This window comes from Pleurodeles waltl, chromosome 7 (assembly GCF_031143425.1).
Source record: "Pleurodeles waltl isolate 20211129_DDA chromosome 7, aPleWal1.hap1.20221129, whole genome shotgun sequence".
Classification (NCBI taxonomy): domain Eukaryota; kingdom Metazoa; phylum Chordata; class Amphibia; order Caudata; family Salamandridae; genus Pleurodeles; species Pleurodeles waltl.
The window spans coordinates 1110589606-1110613533 of record NC_090446.1 but is presented as its reverse complement, the minus strand read 5'-3'; the positions used below and the strand labels follow the sequence as shown (position 1 = coordinate 1110613533).

The 23928-nt window shown below is 46.5% G+C and overlaps 1 protein-coding gene across 7 annotated transcripts in view; it reads left to right on the top strand.

Moving 5' to 3' along the window:
- The first annotated feature begins 9752 nt into the window (after positions 1 to 9752).
- Positions 9753 to 23928, top strand: part of EPN3 (epsin 3) — a 176924-nt gene continuing 162748 nt past the window's right edge. For 2 of the 7 annotated variants that reach the window (XM_069200060.1, XM_069200056.1), the window contains exon 1: positions 9771 to 10007. The gene's annotated coding sequence lies outside the window, so the exon portion shown is untranslated. Of the gene's footprint in view, positions 10008 to 10067; positions 10089 to 10117; positions 10140 to 10183; positions 10206 to 23928 lie in introns of those variants that run through there. The other 5 variants (XM_069200061.1, XM_069200057.1, XM_069200062.1 and 2 more) reach the window with 4 other exon arrangements.

The following is a 23928-nucleotide window of genomic DNA, read 5'->3' as shown; positions in this document are numbered from 1 at the left end:
TATTACAGGACGAAAACCCTTGCCTTTCTTTTCCACCAGAAAAATGTTGCTTAAAAACCCATTCGAATGAAGGGTAGATCTGCAAATGGCTTTTTTCTGTAGGAGATCTTCTACTTCTAGATCTATGAGATTCATCTTGTGAGATGGGAAAACTAAAGGTCTGGGCCGAGAGTGCTGTATTGGAGTGCCGTAGAATTCAGTGTGAAAACCACAAACTGTTTAAAGGATCCATGGATCCTTTGTTATTTTCTTCCAATTTTGGGCAAATGTCAGAAGCCTTCCCCCCAGTTCTAGAGGGAAAGAAGGGGTAGTGCTTACCAAAAACTCCTCCTGGTGTGTTAGCTCCTCCACTGATGCGGTTGCCTTTGGCTCTGCCGGAACCTCGAGAGGGATAGAATGTTCCTTGACTACCATCATTCCAGCCGTTGTTCCTCTTTGGATATCCTCTAGAGGGGCCTTGATGGTAATGACGGCCGTAGGAGCGACCCCTTCCTTGTCCGGCCCCAGCAAAAACATTCTTGATAGAGTTTTGGGCTTTGTCAAGAGCCGAAAAGGTTGCTACAAATTTGCCTAGTTCCTTGACAAAGGGTTCCCCAAAGAGATTTCCCTGGGCTATAGCTCCTGCCTCAGAAGTGGCTAACTCACCAAGTTTGGGGTCAATTTTAATAAGAAGGGATCACCTGCGTTCTGCAGCAAGAGCATAGTTGGCATTCACTAAGAGACAAAAAGCTCTTTGAGCCCAACCAGCAATAACCTCCACCGAGAGTGGGGTACCGGATTTCTTAGCTTGCTCAGCTAATTGAATAATCTGGGTAAGCGGGCCAACTGCATCCAGGAGCTTGTCTTGGCAATTTCTCCAAGATCTGTCAATACCCTTCTTAGAGTCTTTCATGTATTTACTAAAAAATGTGCATAACTTTGGGGCAATATTGGGAGTGACTGCTACCTTGCCCGGTAAAGAGGGTTTGGGCCATTCTGCCCTAAATTTAGCTCTGACCTCCCTCTCTAGGGGTTTGCGTATTTTATCTGCCACATAATTGGCTACCTTAGGCTCAGGAACCCATTCAGAAGTCCTGGGATGATAAATTTCTGAAGGGTTAAACATATCTGAATCTTCTTCAGGAGAATCTGGGGAAACAGAGTTAGGACGCCACGGTCTACCCAATTCTTGTTCCTCATCTGAGGAAAAATCAGCATCTGAAACACCCTCCCTCCAAGGGGGACCCCAAATAAAGGGTCTGGATTTTTTGCGACAAAGTCACTCATTTCTCCGGGATCATCTTCCTCCCGGTAGGGTAAATGTTTAAGCATGAGTGCACTCTCATGGAAGGTTTCGGTAAGTTTATCAAAGCCTTCCAGGTGCCCCGCGTCACGCTTTGAGGCCTTTTTACCCCCTGATCTAACCCCACTAGGGCTCTGTTTGGGTTGAACAGGATCAGTGAAAACCCCTGGTATGCTCTTCGCAAGCTTATCAACCTGTTGCCTAAGAGGTTCAAGCGCATTGGAAATAGCCAAAGAAAGCGCTTGACTCACCTCTGGGGGAAGACGTTGGGAAGGCCATTCTTGTTGTGCATCCTGAAAGGAAGCGTTTTTGTGACCAATAGATTGGTCCATTATAAGGGTGAGAACACCAAACTCAAATAAGAGTTTAATAGAAAAAATTTCAAATTATGCCTTTTTTTTCTATTTTATTTTTATTATTATATAAGTTAGGACAAAATATGTTAAAAATATATATACACCCAAAGAATAAAAGGGCATCCCCCTCGCTGGTGCTCAAATTTTTCTGAGAAGAAAAATGTATATATTATATAATGAAAAAATAAATTGCCCACTAGATGGGGCAGTTTGTTTAAAAACTGTTCACCAACGGTGTCTGAGCGAGGGTTGGTTCAGGGAAAACAAACGTGTGACAGGAATTCAAAGAATTTTCTGTCAGCGTTGCCCTGAAGCGCGCGCCGTTGTCAGCTGAGGCGCTCCGTAAGAGCCGCCTCAGGAAACAGCTGACGCGCCAGACAGTTCGACAGGAAGGGCGCGGGCGCTTCCGTCGAACTGCAAATAAATGTCAGAGAGTAAGCGGTCGGGCTAAAAGCCTACTGCGCTTAAAGAGAAATAAAAACAAATATATACCATACACACAGTTAAGGAAAAAAACGTTATTGAGATTGTACTTAACTGACGAGCAGTGAAGAAAGAGGAAAAGGAAGGGACGTCATACCTATTTATACACTGTGCTGTGTTGTGATTGGACTATTACATACTACGCTATAAGACTCATGGGACTTTTAGTCTTTGCATATTTTTTACTTTTATTACATTCTTTGACTCTGCTGTTGAAATAAAGTGAAGAAAGTTATGTATAATCCTCGCCTCCGGTCCTGACATAGAATTCACTTTCAGCAGCGTGTCCCAATCTGCTCCCGGGCCGTCTATGGAGTCCCAGTAGGGGTGGATATACGAGGGAGTCGGCCAGATTGAATATCAGGTGCCCTGACACTCGTTGCGCCATAAGGGAGAGGGTGAGGAAATAACAATGTGTTTGAAGCCCTATCTCAGGCAACAATGGGTGGGTCCTCACAGCAGGAAGACGTGGGTCCCGAGGCGGCTCACCCGCACAGAGTGGCCTGTCTCCACAACTCTTAGCAGGTCGGGCCTTGTAAGAGGGCAACAGAGGCTTCAATGTTTCTCCTGGTGTGTAGTCACCTCTTTTCAGCTGCTGATTGTCACTGGTGCAGCGGATAAATACTGGATTAATGGGGCCTAACACAGAGCTCCCTTATAGAGCCTCTGCCATCTTGTCCTCTGAATCCACGCCCCCCCATGACTTGTGGTGTTTATGCTATGAATGACCAGCTTGTATCTTGTTGTTTATTGCCCAGTATTATTACTGTTCTCTTGAAACATGGTTCATACCACTTATTTTGATTTCAAGCTTCGCTCCGAAGCAGGAATGAGATGTTTTGAGACACAAGCTTCCTAGTGATGCCGGGTGGCCTCCGAAGTTTAGAGAGCAAGTTTTTTGTTAGTCTTGGACTGTGTTCCAGTTGGTTTCAGATTCCTGGTTATAAAGTCTAACTGTGTTGGTGTTAAATTGGGACTGCTGAATATGCAAAGAAAGAGGCAGTCAAGATGCTGCCTCACTGTTTTATACATTTGGTTTGGATATGATTGGTTGGCTATATATGGGGTGTGGTTCAAAGTATTTTGGGTTGTGCAGTTTGTTATATATATTTTTCTGTGTTCTCATTGGCTGCTGTTTTGAAGTAGTTAAGAGAGAGAAAACATAATCCTCGCCTGCGTGTCCTTAATAGAATCTAAAATTAGCAAATGCTAGGAAAATAAAAAAAATCAAGCTTACGCGTTAAGAATTTTCAATTCTATTAAGGACACGGAGGCGAGGATTATGCTTCTCTTACTATGCTTTATTTTCAACAGCAGCCAATAGGAGAGGATATTATTAAATGAAAACATATCCCAGCATTCATAGTATATACAACACAACCATAGAGAACAGAGTATATAAACCGTAGAGGGCAATGAACTTCCTCTTTCTTTCTTTGCGAAATCTCAGTCAGTAAAAGTCAATGAAGTGTATCAGAATCGAACCAACAAAGACACAATCCAAAATCTAGGGGAACACAGCAACTCCGGGATAAGAATGATGCAACATCCAATCTGATAGAGTCCCAGGAATGAAGAGCTTCAACTCTGATCAACACCTGAGAAGGGAAGAAACGAGAACTGATCATAGTATATGTCATAGAACCAATGTCCACAACTTACATGCACTGATAACATCACTGGGTGGGTAAGACAATGAGACATAATATGAAAACAGTACTTAACTCGTAAGCAGAGGTCTTATTGTCCACAAGGGGGAGATAATCCTCGCCTCCGTGTCCTTAATAGAATTTAAAATTCTTAACGCGTAAGCTTGAACATTTTTTATTCTATGTCAGGACCGGAGGCTCAGATTATGCTAGCTCAAAGCTGATCAACCACGATTGATGCAATGTCTACAATGGGTTTATGATAAAATGTCTTAAAAGTAGATTCCGAAGACCAGTCTGCCGCCTTCATAATGTCTTCCAACCTCATGCCTAAATTAAAGGATTTTGAAGCCATAGCTCCACGGACTGAATGAGCTCCAAACATGGAGACATTAATCCCTGCTTCAGAAAGAAGCCATCTGATCCATCTGGCTAAAGTAGCCGACGAGACTGGTTTGAAAGGCTTCTGCAGAGCAATCAACAATTGACCTCTAGGGTCTGCACGAAACTCTTCTGTGGCCGATTCATAGGCCTTTAAACACTGTACTACACATAGTTTGGGATTATGAGGGAAGGAAGGGTAAGATACTGAATTGGTGCCCGTCTTAGTACGTTTGGAAATCGAAAAGGAAACTCCCGTAGGAGAAAACATCCTGCCTTCCAGATCAAGGAAACGCACATCAGATATCCTTTTGCATGAAATGAGGCATAGTAATAAGGTTAATTTGGCCGAAAGTTGTTTGCGTGAAAGGAATCTGTTGTCCGGCCAAGACTAAATAAACGTAAGGACTACGTTGACGTCCCAAAGGGAAGAATATCTGGGCCGCGGGGATTCGACAGACGAATACCCCTCATTAATTTGCAGACAATAAGGTGCTCACCAATAGGTTTACCTAAAACCGGTAAATGACCTGCTGAAATGGCGGATCTATAATTATTGATCGACCTGTAAGCTAAGCCTGCAGCTGCTAGTGAAACCAGAAAATTGACCACTAAACTGACATCAGCATTAAAGGGATCGGAATCCCGTTCCTCACACCAATGAACACATCGCTTCCAGGCAGAGGAATACCGCTTGTGTGTATTGGAGGACCAGGCTTGAAGGATGAAACTAGAAGCCTGTTCTGAAATGCCTGGCAGGACCCAGTGACGCCTGAAATTCTCCAGGCCACCAGGTGTAACTTACCCAGAACAATCAAGGGGTGCTGGGACCCCAGAGGGTCCAGGAGAAGGTTGTGAAGAGGAGGAATTAGGAGAGGGAAGTCGCACAGAAGGTCTAGTGCTAAAGAGAACCAGGCTTGAGCCCTCCAAAGAGGGGTTATCAACACAATCTCCTTTCTCAGACGTCGGACTTGGGAAAGGACACGAGGAATCATGCTGAACGGGGGAAATGCATAAGCTCGATGGGGTGACCAGTCCTGGAGAAAGGCATTTGTGGCGATCGCTTCCGGATCTGGTCTCCAGCTGAAGAAGAGAGGGAGCTGGCGATTCAATCTCGAGGCAAATAGATCTATCGAGAAAGGGCCCCATTTCTGGTTGAGAGTGGCGAACACTATTGGGAGGAGCATCCAATCGCTGGAATCCCGCAGGAATCTGGAATTCCAATCCGCCACTGTGTTGCGAGTCCCCGGAAGGTACTCCGCAATCACTGAGATGCGATGTTGGAGGCAATATTGCCAGAAATCCCTGGCAATGCGAGCTAAGGTCTGAGATCTCGTGCCTCCCATTTTGTTCACATATCTGACCGTAGAGATGTTGTCCATTCTCAAGAGAATGCAACAATCCGCCTTCAGAGGAGAGACACTCCGGATTGCCAAGGAACCAGCTAAAAGTTCTAGGCAGTTGATGTGGAGGCGGAGTTCCTCCTCCGACCAACGGCCTCCCGTGCTCACATCCCCGCAACGGGCTCCCCAGCCCCATCTGCTGCCATCCGATTCCAGAATAACAACCGGGACGTGCCGAAAATCGCTCGCCCATTCCAGGCCTCCATGTGATACAAACCACCAGGTTATCTCTGAGCGGACCTCCGGGTTCAGAGGAACTAAGTCCGTATAAGACAAGCCCTTCTGGAGGTGAGAAATCTTGAGCCGTTGGAGGGCATTGTAGTGTAGCGGACCCGGGAAAATAGCCTGGATCGAGGATGATAAAAGACCCACCATCCTGGCTAAACTCCTCAATGACACTTTCTGTCTGGACAAAAGAAGGCGCAATTCCTTCTTGATATTGCGCACCTTCAGAGGAGGAAGGATCAACTGAGCTGTCACCGAGTCTATCTTGAAGCCCAGAAACTCGATCTGTTGAGACGGGTGGAGACAAGACTTGGGCTGATTGATTATGAAGCCCAGATCTTGAAGGAGCTGGATCGTCCAAGACAAATGGACCTGAAGGAGAAGGGGGTCCTGGGCCATAATGATCAGATCGTCGAGTTAAACAATCAGACGCTAACCCCGAGCGCGAAGGGATTCCACCACCGGCCTCATCACCTTGGTGAAGCACCAAGGAGCAGAGGAAAGCCCAAAAGGAAGTACTTGAAACTCGAAGCATTGACCTTGCGAGAGAAACTGAAGGAAACGCCGGTGAGGCGGGAAAATAGGAACGCTTAGATAAGCGTCCTTTAGGTCTAGCCGCACTAACCAATCTGCCTTTTGCAGTATATCTCTGAGGAGATGGATTCCTTCCATCTTGAAATGTCGGTAGACCAGCCATGCATTGAATTCCTTGAGATTTAGGACCAAACGCGATCCTCCCCCTTTTTTGTCTACCAGAAAAATGGGGCTTAGGAAACCCCTGGGATGGGGAACAGTTTGGCAAATAGCACCTTTCTTGAGGAGCGCTTGAACCTCCAAGTCTATGATGTCTATATCGGGACAGGAAAAATGGGGAAGAGGAGGGGGGGAATGTTGATAAGGGGTCTGGTAAAATTCCAATCTGAACCCTTGAACGGTTTGTAACAGCCAGGGGTCCCTGGATAATTTTTTCCATTCCGTCAAACAAGTTTGGACCCTGCCCCCAAGAACCACCTCGGAAGGGTGGATTATTCTCACCTGAATTGGTGCGATCCTGGGAATCTCCTTGTTGACCTCTGTATGAGTTCTTGCGGTACCGGCCCCTACCTCCTCGGGGGCGAGATGGATAGAAGGTGGAGCCTGATTGTTGCTCTTTGTAATATCCATGGCCCCGGGACAGGGCATCTCGTCTGGGGCCTTGATAATAGGAGCGGCCTTACGAGCGACCCCGCAGACGTCCGGCTCTCCGAAAAAGAGTCTCTCTGAAGACTTTTTTGAGCGACAGTTGGGCTTTATCCATGGTATTGAAGGTCGCAGCAAATTTGGCTAAGTCCTTAATGAAGGGGGCCCCAAGAAGGAGGCCCTGGGCCACCGGGCCCGCTTCAGATGTGGCGAGTTCAGTGAGCTGAGGGTCGATTCTCATTAGGATAGAGCGTCTCCTTTCCGTTGATAAGGCCACATTGGCATTGCCTAGATGACAGATGGCTCGCTGAGCCCACCCTACAAGGATGTCAGGATCGGTAGGGGACTGAGACTCCTTGGCTACGTAAGCCTTCTCCAAGATTTTTGCTAGAGGACCTGAGAGGTCCAGGAGCTTGTCTTGGCAAGAACGCCAAGCACGGTCTAGACCCTTTTTGGGGTCCTTAGCCCATTTCTTTAAGAAGGTGACCATAGTAGGATCCACGTCTGGTGTATCCGTGATCTTACCCTCCAAGTCTGGGCGAGGGCACTCAGCGCGAAGCCTGGCCCTCACGTCCTTGTCGAAACCTGCCCTGACATGGTTTTGGAGGTATTCTGCCACCTCGGGCGGAGGAACCCAGTTTGAGGAGCGGGGTGGCCGATCTCCTCCGGGCTGAAGGTCAATACCCGAGGGGCTTTGGAAGGCGGGGCTTTAGCAGTCTCCGACTTCTTGCGTTTGCTCGGGCCCGGCCGGACCCCGAGATCCTCCTCAGAATCAGACTCGGATATAAGATTTGGAGGATGACTGGTCTGAATCCGAACCATAAGCGTCTTGCGCTTGAGAGGAGCTATAACTGTGCTCCTTTTGAATGGAGGAGGCCAATTTCCGGAAAATGTCGGAGTGGGCCCAAGTCTTGGCTTTAGCCTTACCTTTGGAGGTAGAGGGCTGGTCAGATAGCGCTTCATCCGAAGGCGAAATGTGGGGCAGCCAACCTTTTTGGCGCGCAAAGCTCTCAAAATGATGGGTGAGGGGCCCCAGAGCCTTCGCTAGTGCCTTATTTACCGAGAGCTGCACGGTATTGTCTAGCGCGCCCGCCAAATTCTCATCAAAAAAGGGAGCCTCACTCCCAAAATATTCCTCGTCCTCATAAGTATATGATTGGGCCATATTATCTCTGTCATGTGTAAAAACGTGGATTCTGGGTAGTACAAGACTACAATCAGGGGGAGTGCAAACCCCAGCATGCTGAAAGCAGCAGGATAAAAGAAAAACACTGCTTTACAATGATTTAGAGTGTGAGGGAGCCAGCCTGCAGCACTCTAGGCAGCGCCTAATCCAATTTATACAACCCTGGTCACGGCGTGATACCAGGGCGTCAGGGAGTGAGGAAGAGGCGGTCAGGCACAAACTATAGAAAGCGATCGCTAAGATTGCAGCACAATCCTTGAAAAAGCTTCAGGAAACGTTGCCGGGAAATACGCGGCACTCGCACCTTCTCGTTCACTGTCCGCGCGTTTAATTAAAAAACGGGCGCCAGGAGAAACGCGCGGGCGCGCGTCGTGAGAGGGCGCGCAACTGAGGGGGGAGAGAGAGAGCGCGCGCATCAAGCACCAGGTTAAAAGACCGCTGATCCGCCTCAACCTACGGAGAATACCTCCGAGCCGGGAATGACCCGACACACTCCCGCTCCACAATTAACGCTGCGCGTAAGCAAACACAGCGCGAATAGGTAACACAGTAAGAAAGCACAATGACAAGGTAAAAGGGCATGTACTTAACTGGCTGCGGAAGCAGCAAAGAAAGAGTAAGTTCATTGCCCTCTACGGTTTATATACTCTGTTCTCTATGGTTGTGTTGTATATACTATGAATGCTGGGATATGTTTTCATTTAATAATATCCTCTCCTATTGGCTGCTGTTGAAAATAAAGCATAGAAAGAGAAGCATAATCTGAGCCCCCGGCCTGACATAGAATTCTACTGACGCTCAACATCTGCTCTGATCTGAAATTGTTACTAGTACATGGCCCGTATGTACCGGTGGGAAGAAGATTTAACTACCATAACTGTCAGGTAGCCCATATCACGTTAAAAAAAGAATTTAATCAGTGACCTTGCGTAAGCACTTCTATAACTTTGCAGCTTGTTTGATTTCGTTTAAAGAGTATTACAGTTCACAGAGAAGGTAATTTGCGATAATTAGCTCAGTTCAAGAATATAACAGCTTTTTGCAATTCACTTTATAGTGCCACTCAAACGATCACACATAAGGTACTAAAATATCACATGAGCATACTGAAAACGTGGAAATACAACACTTAAGCAAACGTAATCCCTGGCACCTACTACAAGCCTTATTTCTCCACTCGAGGCGCCGCGTCAAATGAGCCAGACATTTTCGATTGTAGTCAAGAACATTAAAAGAGCAAATTTGTAAAAAACAAAATATATATATATATATATACAAACAAATACTGCTGTATTTTTAAGAAACTTTTCTTGTGTGCTTATTGGTGGCTCCCTCAAATTGCAATGGAATTTTGTTGCTTTTTAATATATTTCATATATGTATCAAATGATCTTACTGCTTATAGGAACAACTGGTCGTTGAATTATATTGCAGGATTTAAGGTGTTTGTTTTGAATGGTGACTTTCCTTACTAGAACAGAAGATGTAGGTGCTGGGTTACTTCATAACAATCACAAGCACTGAATCAGAGATGTCTGTTCGCGTTGCTGTCTCGCTTCTACTTCCGGGTTAGGTGAGACCGGGCACTACAGACAGATCTGTTCTCGTGCGTTCTACCTTTTCTTCCCTGGGGCAAATGGGTAATCGAGGACAGAAACGCTCGGGATAGGGGTGGTCCCTGGAAAGGGTGGTTACCTGGAGGAGGTTGCTGTGAGTGGTACCGCCCACTGTGGGCGGCCCTGCCTGTCTCAGACTCTGGCCTCGAGTCAGAGCGAACCGGCTGGACCGGGAGAGCAGCAGCTGGGAGTAGAGGTCGAGAGGCAGGGCAGGAGGCGCCCACCCACCGGATCGGAGGAGGAGGAGGTGAGGGGAGAGCATGAGGCAGGTGCCCCCAGGAGTAAGGAATGAGGCATGAAGAGCGAGACAGGGAGCATCTTAGGTTAGGTGAGCCGGAGGAGGGGCGATGGGCTAGAAGAGAAGGGGGAGCTGAGGCAGGTGAGCGAGGCTCGGGCTAGGAGGGGCCCACGAGCAGCGGCGGAGGAGGGGGTTGGTGAGAAGGGGGTAAGTGTAGCCTTTACTAGGAGGCGACACGTATGGGGACAATCCTTATCCTTTCCGACTCGAAGTTTCTCTGAATAAATAGTCGTCCAGTTTGAACATTCCATTGGAGTGAGCTTGTAGGCAGTGGATCCATTTGACTGATAAAAAAATATAAAGATAGAATCGTGCCTTAGAGTTCGAGAGAGCAAATACTCTATCGTGAGCGGCGCTTTTTAACCAGCACTGAAGGGAATTGCCTGAGAACTGTTGTGAAGGGTAATTACTCGACTACGTGGAGACAGTGAGAACACTAGTAGGGTTAGGTTGGAGAAATCAAGCCCCTCCAGGGCATTACGGTGAAGGTGGCAACTGACAGTGTCTGACGCCATACCCTCTTTGTTATGTCTACTAACCTTTTCTTTCCTCCTTCCACTGAGTAAAGGGGCCTCCCGATGCCCCCGTGTATTCTTACCTCACTTCTGCCCCCCCAGCAATGATGAGATGTGTTTACCAATCAACACACCGATCACATCATATTTCTGTATTTTACTTTTTGTGAAGATCGCACTCCTGCTGAAAGGTTCATCGGCATGCGAAGATCTGATACACAAGTTCACAGGCAGCCAGTGAGGAAGCTATCATTGAAAACAAGTTGTCCTTGCGCTCTGCACTAGAGCTTCGGTGCAGGGCAGTGGAGGCGCCTGGCGTACAGGTTGTCTTGGTATTCGTTGTGTTAGGCGCTTATTAATGAGTGTAGTTCAGGCTGAATAAGCATGGGTTTAGCTTCTTAAGTGTCGTGCAGCACACAGACCAGAACACTATGACTGGGCACACACATGTCCAAACTGCGATCAGATGCAAAGGTTATATCCCTTCCTACAGGTAGTAGAAGATTGCTTTTAATTACTGGCAGCTGACTCTCACCTTGACTCAATTCCCAGCAGCTCCTATTATCAACAGTTTTTAAGTCTGCCTTGTATGGGTTGACCTTCAGTTATTTTCAACCACTCACCCTCATAAGCAGACATTTATTTATTTAAAGAGTTTTGTATAGTGTTGACATGTCACCTGACAGCTAATACAGAGTGCTAAACGGTGCTGAGCACGTCCTTAAAATTAATAAGCTTCAAGAACTCCCAAGTGGTGGAGCCGGTTCAGGAGACTGACCGATGTATTGTGGGCTTTGAGGTTTCCTTTGATTGGCAGACACATGTGGGTGTCACCAATGTGAGCCCACAAAGGGCAAGAGCAACTGGCATGGCAAAAAAGGCCAATGGCTCTTAATTGGAGCCCGCATTCTAGAAGACCACGAGCCACTGCAAAATATCTACTCACTCACTTTGATTTGGAAAATTCATTTAGGTCAGCACTCCATATTTTGTAGTATTGGAGACAGATGACGAGCCAATATGATCAAGTGTAGCTAAATCTGGGCCTGGAAGTAAATCCTAAATCAACCAGACCATAGCAGTCATTTTCATGACCAGTTGTGACTCGAGGCCACGTGACACTGAATACATCTTCTCCTTACAAGAAGCTTGTATGGTGAAAACAGCCCTCTCCTGTTTCACCCCTAAACCACTATTGGAAAAAATCTTTGTTATCCATAACACAGTTTATTTTACGTTGAATGCACATTCTCTGCATTTAATGATGGCAATGTTTTGCTGAGATCGCTATCCTGGTAGTTTTAATTTAGTTGCAGTTTTTGGTACTTCATCGTAGATGTAAGCGACAAGGCCAGCCGTGTGTGCACGGCAAAACCATATAGTTAGTAAAGAGCTGCCAATTTAATGGTATGTTCAGCTCACACTATAGAAAAAAACAGATTGAACTAACCTAACCTTGACACACCATGATGCCTACTACATTGCGTCACAAGCCACTTACATGGATTGATATGTATGTATTGGAAACACCATACTCGAACCAAGCAATGGACCATCACCCTCCCAATCGAGAGAAAAATAGAAAAGTCCTTTGACCACCAGCACATACACTGAAAAAACAGAGCTCTTGTATTACTTTCACATAACTGTAAACCAATTAAACAACATAATCTATCAAATAATGGTTCCTCCTGCTCGCCTGAGGTCTTTCAAGATCCATACGAAAAGGCACCCAGATAAAAGAATGTGGTACGATGCCATAAAAATGATGGTTGGTGATATACAAAAATGGAGATCATGATTGGGTAGTGCATGGCCTTCATCCCTGTAGAGACAACCTTTGGGTGAAATCAGCATGATTCACTCATTGTGACTTATCGCACAGCAATGAATGCACCATTCTGATTCACCACACACAATGTAAATAAATAAAATGAAAATATATTTTGGCTAAGGAGGGAACTGCTAGGCCCCTTCCCACTCCCGTTGTGGCCTAGTGCTACAGAGTTTGCTTTTTTTCTTGTCTCCTTTCAGTTTGTGAAATTCCGTGCCTTTTAGGCCTGTGAATTACTTTCTCATTGTATGGGGATCACCCTTACTATGAGTGCTCTCCCTAAACTGAATACTTGAGCACCCTATAGAGACCAATTACATGTAAGTCTGGAATTAGTCTAATTTATAGACTTGGGCACCCACCTCACAGTAAGGTGAGGACGTCCACACACATGAGCTCTGCTTGCTGTTCTCTCCTTATAAAGTCTGCCCTCACAAAGGTGGGGCGGGGGCAAGGGTGAAGGGAACGTTTTTTCCTTATCAAAGGGACGTACACACTCTGCACAGATCCTCTGGTCTAGAAATCTCCTGTTTGAGTTTTCTCACTCACCGCAACATTATTTTCAGCAAGTAATCCATCACCCCCTTTTAGAGTTCTGACCAATCACGTTCAAACCTCATACACACCAATCGCCAAACTTACCTGCTTCCTGGCAGGTAAACATAACCCCCCCTCTCAGTTCTCAGTCATGGGCATTGGACCGGGCACACCATGGAGGTACTTGCTCATCTTTGAAGGGGACCCCTTTTGCTACAAGGAAAGACATTGCAATTAGAATGATATAGGATTTGGGTTGATTGCGTCTCATGTACAAAAGAGAGTTCTTATAATTCCACCTGGTACACTGTATGTCTATCTCTAAATCTTAACTTTCTTGTAGTGAAATGTAGAACGTCCATCAGTAGCGCTTTTTTATGGTTTGGAATGTTTTCGTCCCCACTCTGCTTACACCACAGACACTCATTGTTTATTTCATATGAATCAGTAGGTATTTGTCAGAGCACTTACTCATCGCCTGGCGAAGTGGAGAGTTTTTGTCTACTAATTGTACTATGAATCCAAAGTGCTGTCAATGTGATGTGACGTGCAGGCTGCTGCAGCTGGATAACGTGTGCTCGTTTGTCGCTTTCTATCCGTGTTACAAATGTAGAAAGAGCCACCTTCAGAAACAATACATCTTGACATAGGGATGCCGTGCCTCGGAAATGGGGTTACACAAGGTCTCATGCGGTGTAACTAGCTATCAAGGTAATTTGGTCCTGTGTTTACCACGCCCATTTCCTAATGTATGGTTGACTCATATTTAGTGAATCGCGCATCCCGTTTCCTGTAATATCTGAGGCTGTGCTGGCAGGGTGGAACACTTCTGTGACTCCTGTATGGAGTCATGACTTCTGTACCGCGCTCTTACGCCTGAACTGGCTTTCTCCACACCACACAAACTGCATTTTCAGGGTATAGACGATATGCTGGTATTCTCCTCCCACTTGACCCCTGCTTTCTTTGTTGAGGTCAGATGCTTTTACGGTGACCATGAATGCACAGGTACAGCAAAGGGGAGTTTCATCGGACTTGGTGGTTGTTCCTGCAGTAAGAATGTGACTTTGGAAACCTTTACCCCTGCCACGCAGCCTTTTTCAGATTCGTTCCTTTAGTTAAACAGTTTTTCTCTGGTGGCTGATCATACGTCCTGTCTTCATCACCCTGGTAGCCCAGTCCTATTCATTCGTAAAGTACATACAATCATTATTTATGCATAGGCGAATCCAGTCATCTGCAAGTCTAAACATAGAAATGTGAAATTTAACTGCATGTACCTTAAAATAAGACATTTACCTAGCTGAATGGTGTCAGCTAGAAATGATATGATGTTTGATAAATAGCAAAAGCTGACTCATTATTTTAAGTCGCAAATGACAGCAAGATTCTTTCACTAAATTATAAGAACGCTGCTAAACCTTTCTATTTTTTGCTTGCTGCCTGCAATGAGGCGCCCTCAAATAAACGTGTCTCGTAATACACCTATATCTCGACGGAATTTGTACAGATGTTGGTTTCCTCAGTGGTTAAATCACTCAGGATTTGTTGAGCAATGTTTACATTTCTTCACATGATGGGGTTAATTGAAGCCTGAAGAATTGCTCTCTGCTGTGAATACAAGCACTTCCCTGCCAGTCAGGAAGGAATCTCCATAGTCAGGTCTTACATTGATCATGATCTTACCTACAGAGCAGAAGTCTGTGTTGGAAACAAAGGGTCAGCCGATATCTAGATGGAAAATGCATTATTTGTGACAGTGTAAATGTGTGCGTGGAATTTGAACAAGGAGTCTAGAATGATGCTTAGAGATTTGGCTGGAGGTGGTAACTGGAATTGAGTTCCTTTGTTTGACAGAAGGAGAGCTAGTCATGGATAGAAACATGTAGGGAAGGAGGAACAAAAAGTATTCATTCAATTTTAAAGGTGCATTACAGCTTTCACACAGTCATCGCTAACTTAAGAAAGAGTGGGGTTTCATCAGCATGGTACCCTTGTGGCATTGCAGAGACCACTCCGCAGATTTTTTAAAGGGATCCTGAAATGATTAGGCTGATGCCCAGACTCTTAGTTTCCTTATTCAGCGCCACTGGACAAATTTAGATGTTGAAAAGGCCTGAAACTGGAGGAAGCCATTTACAAGTCCAACTTTGTAGCTGTCCGCTATACTACCTCTCTGCAATATGTTATTTTCCTTATACTGTTTAATCAGAACCCTTGACACTCCTTTACTTTGAAAAATTCTGCTACCCCACCAGTAATTTTAAAGCAATCAAATCATTTCATGGTATTGTCCTTTTATTACACGTTCATAAGTAACTCTCACCCTTCTCGATATTCCCAGTCAAAGGCATGCCTTTGCCTAAAACTTCTTAGAACACGTTTGAAAAGAGATAGTTTTTGTGGGAGGTGGCAAGACCGAGCATTGGGACACTCAGTCAGTGGTGGCCCGCTGCTTTTGCTTTCTTCACTTTGGATACATTCTGTATTGGAAACAGAACAACTCAGCCCTCACTGTGAAATTAGGTTACCTAATTTATGCTACTTTGTCTCTTCAGGCTGCTGTGTCTTTGGTATCTTTCTAGGTCATAACAGAAGGCACTATATTGCCAAGTCCAGGAATCTCTCGGCCAGTCAGAGAGTCTCAAGGAATTAATCTTTTCAAATTACCATTAGCAAAGCTTCTGGGTGTTTGTCTTTGCACACAGCACCGGCAGAGGATATTCTTTAAACTTGCCTTGAGGTCACCCAAGCTTGGGGACCTCATCAGACAAGTTAAACCCTTCTGCTTTAATGGTATGTTTATATACTTTGTGGCAAACAAACCTACTGTACTGTAGTAGAGTGTCTGTATTTAGGCGCAGCGAGCTTTTAAAGTATTAAAAGTAAACAGGTAAATATTTTGACTGTGTACTGTGAGGGGGGAGAACTAAAAATACGTATCTGTCTAGCTGTCTTTGGCATTAACATAGAAATGTTTATTGATAAACTTCTACCACGCCAGACAAGCTGTTGGGTTTTGCCTCCGAGACCAGAATCCAAAAAGTTGATTAAAATGCTTTCCCCGTGCTGAAAGGATATTTTTCACTTCAGAAGACCACGCCTCCACTTCCCTTGACTGTCATGGAGTTTGTCACAAGGCAGTAGAGTGCAGTGCTTGGTCTGAGGTACCATCCTGTGTGTGTGATATGTCACTAGACTCTTCCCGTTTCTTTGTCTTTGGGCAAGGCATGGACCTAGTCAGTGGACAGCACTTTATTCTGAGGTGCTTGACAGAGCATGGGAATCTCTAATCAGTGTTTCTTTCCAGGGATCTTCAGCGTACGTGCCTGGTTACTCCCTTGACATCGGAGTTTGACTCTAACACATCAGTTAGAATAGTACTTTGTGCAGGGGTTGACTGAACACGTGTTTAATCGTACCGGTTTGCTTGTGTGCCCTGCGGTGTCTTGGCTGCCTGGCTGAAGTCCTGGCCTCTTCTTTCATGAGTGGGAGGTGGCACATAGAAGTGTACAGCAACATGGTACACGTGTGAGCCGATGACGGTGCAGCTCAGAAGAATCTCCATATGTACGGCGGTGGTTCGATGGCTGCAGCTTATTAGCTCTTAGAAGTTTCCAGGAGAGATGTAATTTATATTCCATGCTAAGGCTGGGCTTGGAGTTGTGCTACCTCGGAATTAACGCAGTGTTGTTTCCTCGTTGATGTAGCTATTCTCACACAGTTCTTATTGTAACTCATAGATTACAAGGTCTTGAGTCGAAATGTATGTTTCCTCCTGGTTTTCCAGATTACTGCATATTTTGGGAAGTAGATGTGCTAGCTCAGCTCTTAAGACCCTGGCAGATACGACTAGAGATGTGTTTCTGTCTCTTTTGTTATGATATGTGTATCTTCGCAGACGGGTTAACGTGATACAATCTGCGCGATAGGTGTGCTGTCTCTACTGGTGATAGGATTACATTTCATACAGCAGGTTAAATGCAAGTGGGTAAGCATAGAACACGTTGCACACTGCGTATGTTCTGCATATCGCACAAGGATAAACAGGACATACCAGATGGCGGTGCACATTCAGAGCTAGTTGAGAAAAGGTGTTTTGTCAACCCGGCGTTCACGATTGACAGCATAAACTTGTGTGGCAGTACCGTACCTTCCACTGCTAGCATGTCTAGAAGATTTACAAAGGGTGGGCGAAATGCGTCATTTTTCTGGTTTATTTGCCGAACCGGCGTGTCTGGGAGAAATTTCTGTGACATAAACATTCGATCTAAATCTGTTTCTCTGTGACTCGAGGCCAATCTCGGAGTTTAACGGAATGCACGGAACAAAGTGTGTTTCCACCTCACACCGGTTGACAAAGAACAGTGTTATTTGTCAGCTTTCTTGGGGGTAGTAAACCCACCGAAGAACGCTCTCGGTGTGTACTTGAAGGAGGCAGATTAGCCTGTATGGCTGTTTCCTCCGTGTGGCGCGGCATTGCAGCCGTGCTCAGACTGCCGGGCACAGTCTTACTCAGTAGTATAGTCTTTCCAGGTGACGGACACCGGAGAATTCCCGGGTACATCCACCTCCCCCGCCCCTCCCTCGCTGGCCCCTGGCTGTGTGGCGCACCCGACTCCAGTATCGGCTGTCGGTGCCAGCCCGTTGCAGAGCCGGTCTCTCCGCGCCCTTCTCCACCTGCGGCTCCCCTCCCAAGGTCACTGCAGTAATTCCATAGCAGGCGGCGCCTTATCGAGCAGCTCCGGTGTCGCCGCCTTTATCCAGGGAGATATTGAGTTCAGTGCAATTCACCGCCTTGAGTGGTGCTGGCACTTGACACGCCCCATCCCTAAACCCTCTCTCCTACGCCTACTAACAGCGAAAAACAAAAACAAATTCTACCCCCAACCACCGGTGCCCGTGGCCAGTCGTATCGCCTCTTTCTGCTCCAAATACCCTCTTTCCGTCCCGGAACCGTCCTCTCACGTCTCCGGGCCCGCATTACTAGCAGCCTTATTAGACGCAGTGGTTCACCCTGGCGTCCATCGTTTAGTGACCTCTGTGGGGATTGGTTTAATGCGTCGTTGCCCGCTTTTGACTAGTACTCCGTACTGGGTTGAGACCCCGTCCATGCATCTTCCATAGTGAGGTTTACAGGGTGCAGAGTGCCGGGGGACGGGGGCTGCGCTCCTAATGAGTCAGTGACCTAACGCATACAATGGAGGGGTCTGAGTTTGACTCGTGGCTACAGTTTCGAATTTCAGTGGGTCCAAACAGCTATTTCAAGGCCAATAAAATGAGTAGGATTGAGTAACAATACGCAGACCCACAAGTGAGAAGTGCCAATATACCTCTTGAAGTGAAAATGTGCTTGTCCTATATACGCTACATCTGCCGCCACTTCATATGCGTCCTATATTGCTCACGTCCCCTGGAGTTGGCCTACCATAATGCACTGCTCGTAGGCCGCCCACTTCGGTGCTGTCCTCCTTCTCCCACTCTTTTGAGTGCTTTGCAACTTAGATAGCCTCATCGGGTACCCAAACAGCTATTTCAAGGCCAATAAAATGAGTAGGATTGAGTAACAATACGCAGACCCACAAGTGAGAAGTGCCAATATACCTCTTGAAGTGAAAATGTGCTTGTCCTATATACGCTACATCTGCCGCCACTTCATATGCGTCCTATATTGCTCACGTCCCCTGGAGTTGGCCTACCGTAATGCACTGCTCGTGGGCCGCCCACTTCGGTGCTGTCCTCCTTCTCCCGCTCTTTTGAGTGCTTTGCAACTTAGATAGCCTCATCGGGTACTCTTTCGTAGAATGCCCTTCCTGTGTCCCCTTCCCCTTAATATACCGCTGTCCTGACTGGGAGCTCTTCCGTAGAATTCCATCAGTGTCCTCCTGTAGGAAGGTAGCCTCTTTCTAGCCTTGTTACCCCCACTTTTGGCCTGTTTGTGAGTATATGTCAGGGTGTTTTTACTGTCTCACTGGGATCCTGCCAGCCAGGGCCCAGTGCTCATAGTGAAAACACTATGTTGTCTGTGTGTTTGATATGTGTCACTGGGATCCTGCTAGCCAGGACCCCAGTGCTCATAGGTTTGTGGCCTGTATGTGTTCCCTGTGTGGTGCCTAACTGTATCACTGAGGCTCTGCTAACCAGAGCCTCAGTGTTTATGCTCTCTCTGCTTTCTAAATTTGTCACTGCAGGCTAGTGACTAAATTTACCAATTCTCATTGGCACACTGGTACACCCATATAATCCCCTTGTATATGGTACTTAGGTACCCAGGGTATTGGGGTTCCAAGAGATCACTATGGGCTGCAGCATTTCTTTTGCCACCCATAGGGAGCTCAGACAATTCTTACACAGGCCTGCCACTGCAGCCTGAGTGAAATAACGCCCATGTTATTTCACAGCCATTTTTCACTGCATATAAGTAACTTATAAGTCACCTATATGTCCAACCCTCACTTGGTGAAGGTTGGGTGCCAAGTTACTTAGTGTGTGGGCACCCTGGCACTAGCCAAGGTGCCTCACATCATTCAGGGCAAATTCCCCGAACTTTGTGAGTGCGGGGACACCATTACACGCGTGCACTATACATAGGTCACTACCTATGTATAGCATCACAATGGTAACTCCGAACATGGCCATGTAACATGTCTAAGAGAATGGTATTGGGGGGACAATTCCATGATCCCCCGGGTCTCTAGCACAGAACCTGGGTACTGCCAAACTGCCTTCCGGGGTTTTCACTGAGGCTGCTGCTGCTGCCAACCCCTCAGGCAGGATTCTGCCCTCCTGGGGTCTGGGCGGCCCCGGCCCAGGAAGGCAGAACAAAGGATTTCCTCAGAGAGAGGGTATTACACCCTCTCCCTTTGGAAATAGGTGTGAAGGGCTGAGGAGGAGTAGCCTCCCCCAGCCTCTGGAAATGCTTTGATGGGCACAGATGGTGCCCATCTCTGCATAAGCCAGTCTACACCAGTTCAGGGATCCCCCAGCCCTGCTCTGGCGCGAAACTGGACAAAGGAAAGGGGAGTGACCACTCCCCTGTCCATCACCACCCCAGTGCTGGTGCCCAGAGCTCCTCCAGTGTGTCCCAGACCTCTGTCATCTTGGAAACAGAGGTGTTTGGGGCACACTGGACTGCTCTGAGTGGCCAGTGCCAGTAGGTGACGTCAGAGACCCCCTCTGATGGGCTCTTACCTTTCTGGCTATTTAGGGTCTCTCCTCTGGGTATTCTTCAGATAACGAATGCAAGAGCTCACCAGAGTTCCTCTGCACTTCCCTCTTCGACTTCTGCCAAGGATCGACCGCTGACTGCTCCAGGACGCCTACAAAACCGCAACAAAGTAGCAAGACGACTACCGGCAACATTGTAGCGCCTCATCCTGCTGGCTTTCTCGACTGTTTCCTGGTGGTGCATGCTCTGGGGGCTGTCTGCCTTCACCCTGCACTGGAAGCCAAGAAGAAATCTCCCATGGGTTGACGGAATCTTCCCCCTGCTAACGCAGGCACTAAAAGACTGCATCACCGGTCCTCTGGGTCCCCTCTCATCCTGATGAGCGTGGTCCCTGGAACACAGGAACTCTATCCAAGTGACTCCCACAGTCCAGTGATCCTTCAGTCCAAGTTTGGTGGAGGTAAGTCCTTGCCTCCCCATGCTAGACTGCAAACCTGTGTACTGCTCCAGCTTCTGTGCACTTCTCCAAGGATTCCTTTGTGCACAGCCTAGCCTGGGTCCCCAGCACTCCGTCCTGCAGTGCTCAACCCTCTGAGTTGGACTCCGACGTCGTGGGACGCTCCTTTGTGACTCTGCGTGGACTCCGGTTCACAAATCTTCTGAGTTTCTGCTCCGGTACTTCTGCGGGTGCTGCCTGCTTCTGTGGGGGCTCTCTGAGTTGCTGAGCGCCCCCTCTGTCTTCTCCTCACAGGGGCAACATCCTGGTCCTTTCTGGTCCCCAGCATCACCCAAAATCCTCTATCGCGACCCTTGCAGTTAGCAAGGCTTGTTTGCAGCATTTCTGTGTGGAAAAACTTCTGCAACCTCCAGCACGCCGTGGGACATCTTCCATCCAAAGGAGAAGTTCCTAGCTCTCTTCGTTGTTGCAGAATCCTAGGCTTCTTCCATCCGGAGGCAGCCTTCTTGCACTTTCATCTGGGTTTTCCTGGGCTCCTGCCCCCCTGGACACTATTGCGATTCTTGGACTTGGTCCACTTGCCTTTCAGGTCCTCAGGTCCAGGAATCCATCTTCAGTGCTTTGCTGGTGTTTGTGGTTCTTGCAGAATCCCCCTATCACAACTATTGTGTCCTCATGGGTAGTATGGGTACTTTACTCCTACTTTTCAGGTTCTTGGGATGGGGTATCTTGGACACCCTGACTGTTTTCTTACAGTCCCAGCGACCCTCTACAAGCTCCCATAGGTCTGGGGTCCATTCGTGATTCGCATTCCACTTTTGGAGTATATGGTTCGTGTTGCCCCTAGACCTATGTTCACCAATTGCATCCTATTGTAATTCTACACTGTTTGCATTACTTTTCTTACTATTACTTACCTGTTTTGGGTTTGTGTACATATGACTTGTGTATATTACTTACCTTCTAACTGAGGGTACTCACTGAGATACTTTTGGCATATTGTCATAAAAATAAAGTTCCTTTATTTTTAGTAACTCTGAGTATTGCGTTTTCTTATGATATAAGTGGTACAGTAGGAGCTTTGCATGTCTCCTAGTTCAGCCTAAGCTTTGCCATAGCTACCTTCTATCAACCTAAGCTGCTAGAAACACCTCTATTCTACTAATAAGGGATAACTGGACCTGGCACAGGGTGTAAGTACCACAAGGTACCCACTATAAGCTAGGCCAGCCTCCTACACCTCCTTAGTCTTATTCAGTGCAACTTTTCCTGGTTCTTTCAGTGACAACACCCTACTTTAGTGCCCTTGTTTGATTTGTTCCCTACTTTAGTGCCCTTGTTAGAAATGGTCTCTTCCTTTCATCCTTCTTCAGTGGTCCCTGAGGCTTTAATACGTGCCACACATCCTGGTCGGCAGCTAGATATATTTGAACCCATCATAGGAGTGGCTGCTCCTGAACTTTGAAGGTTGATAGATTTAAATACATGCCTAAAAATGCAATGATCAATTGATTTCCTTCAGAGTCACCCAGAGGAGGACGTTCTTAAGTTAGAATAATAGGTATGCGGCCAACAGGTTCCATATAAATTATTTCTAAAGACATGTTCTAAAATGGCGCACATAAAATCTAATATTTCGATGGTGTGGCAAGCTATCACTGCCCGCTGGTGGGATCATACTACCAATAAATGTTGAGAATCTGACTTGTTCATATACCAGGGCAAGCCTCGAAAGCTTTTGTTTAAGTAGCCGTTCTATCAGAAATGCTGTACATTGTATTTAGCACATAGCAACAAAAACATATGACAAGGATGGTTGCATTCATGGCAGGTGTACCCCACAATATGCCAAGAAATGCAGTTTTCTTTGGCATCATTATGAAAGTTATGGGCTTCATATGATACATGGGGAACGCAGGATGAACATAGTATGCCAGAAATGCCACCATTGTTCCAGGAGTGAGCATAACCCTGCATAGTTGTCCACAATATTCCAAGATTGACTACAATTCTGCCAGGGGTAAGCTTCACAAGACCAACCTTTTCAACAGTTTGCCAAGAAGAGTCAGCCATTAGGACCGGGGAGTGCACCATTATGCCAAAGATATCTCTATGGCTTATGAGTGCCACTAGCTGGGTTGGCCAACAATGATGGGCACTACCTGGCTTCCTTGCTCGAGGGAGAAGAGAAACACTCATCACTCGCCCTCCGGCCTCACCTGATCCAACCATGAAGCACCATATGAGAAACAATCACCTGCCTCCTCCTCTCGATCTGGTATGCCTCACACTTGACTTCTATTTTGGGAGGCTGTACCCCCCATCTTGCAGTGTAACTCTCATCCGATGTCAGCAGCACACTTTAGTCAGTTAGCTAATTAGTTGTGCTGCTTAAGGTCGTGCAGTTGGTTCCCAGGTGTAGGGGCACAAGTGGGCATCCTCCTGACAGAGGTGAATGCCACAGATTCAGCCATAGCTTTTTCAACAAAGCCTTTTACCTCCTTTACCCTCAACATTCTGAAAGTGCACAGGTGTGATGGGACACTTGAACTGATATATAGGTTCAGTCTTAAGAGTGTTTTGATTTTTAGCCGATTCAGTGGTCTAGAGTTGTGCGACTCAGCCTTCAGGAGTTTTAAAGAGGCTGTAACACAACTCTAGACTATGGAGCACACTGTCAGGAACAACAAGGAAAGTAAAAAACTATAAAAATAAGATAATTTGAGATCAAGACATGTTGTTCTTTCAAGGCCGAATCTCTTCGGCAGTCAGCTCATTAGTTGATCTGTATAACCCAAAATAGGAGCCAGAGATACGGAATCTGAATAGAATGATATCTAGTCTTGACTGCTCAGCTCTTCGACCCCAAATGACTGACCTTTCCTTCACTTATATCAAGTTCAATTCCCTATCATGTTGACCCATCTAATTGAGGTCTGATTCTAATTGTACGTTTGACCACAGGGGTGCTAAACATTTGATCTCTCCTACACTCCCCCGACAAGAATGTCAGAAGAATTCTTGAAACTTGAGGATATTGTTCAGTGTACAACTTACTCACTTATGTAGATTTTTTTGCCAGTTTGCATGCCTTGTCTTGAGTAACACAAGTAAATTGCTCATGTTGTGTAGAAAAGTACCCTCTTTTTGGCATGGTTACCCCCCACTTTTTGCCTGTTGTCAGTATGTTTTGACTGTGTGCACGGGGATCCTGCTAACCAGGACCCCAGTGACTGTGCTCTCTCCCTTTAAACCAGGTTGCTTGGACCATAAACACCTCACATTTGGCATAGTGGTGCGCCCATATAAATCCCTAGTATATGGTGCCCATGGCATTGGGGCATGAGGGGTTCTGCATG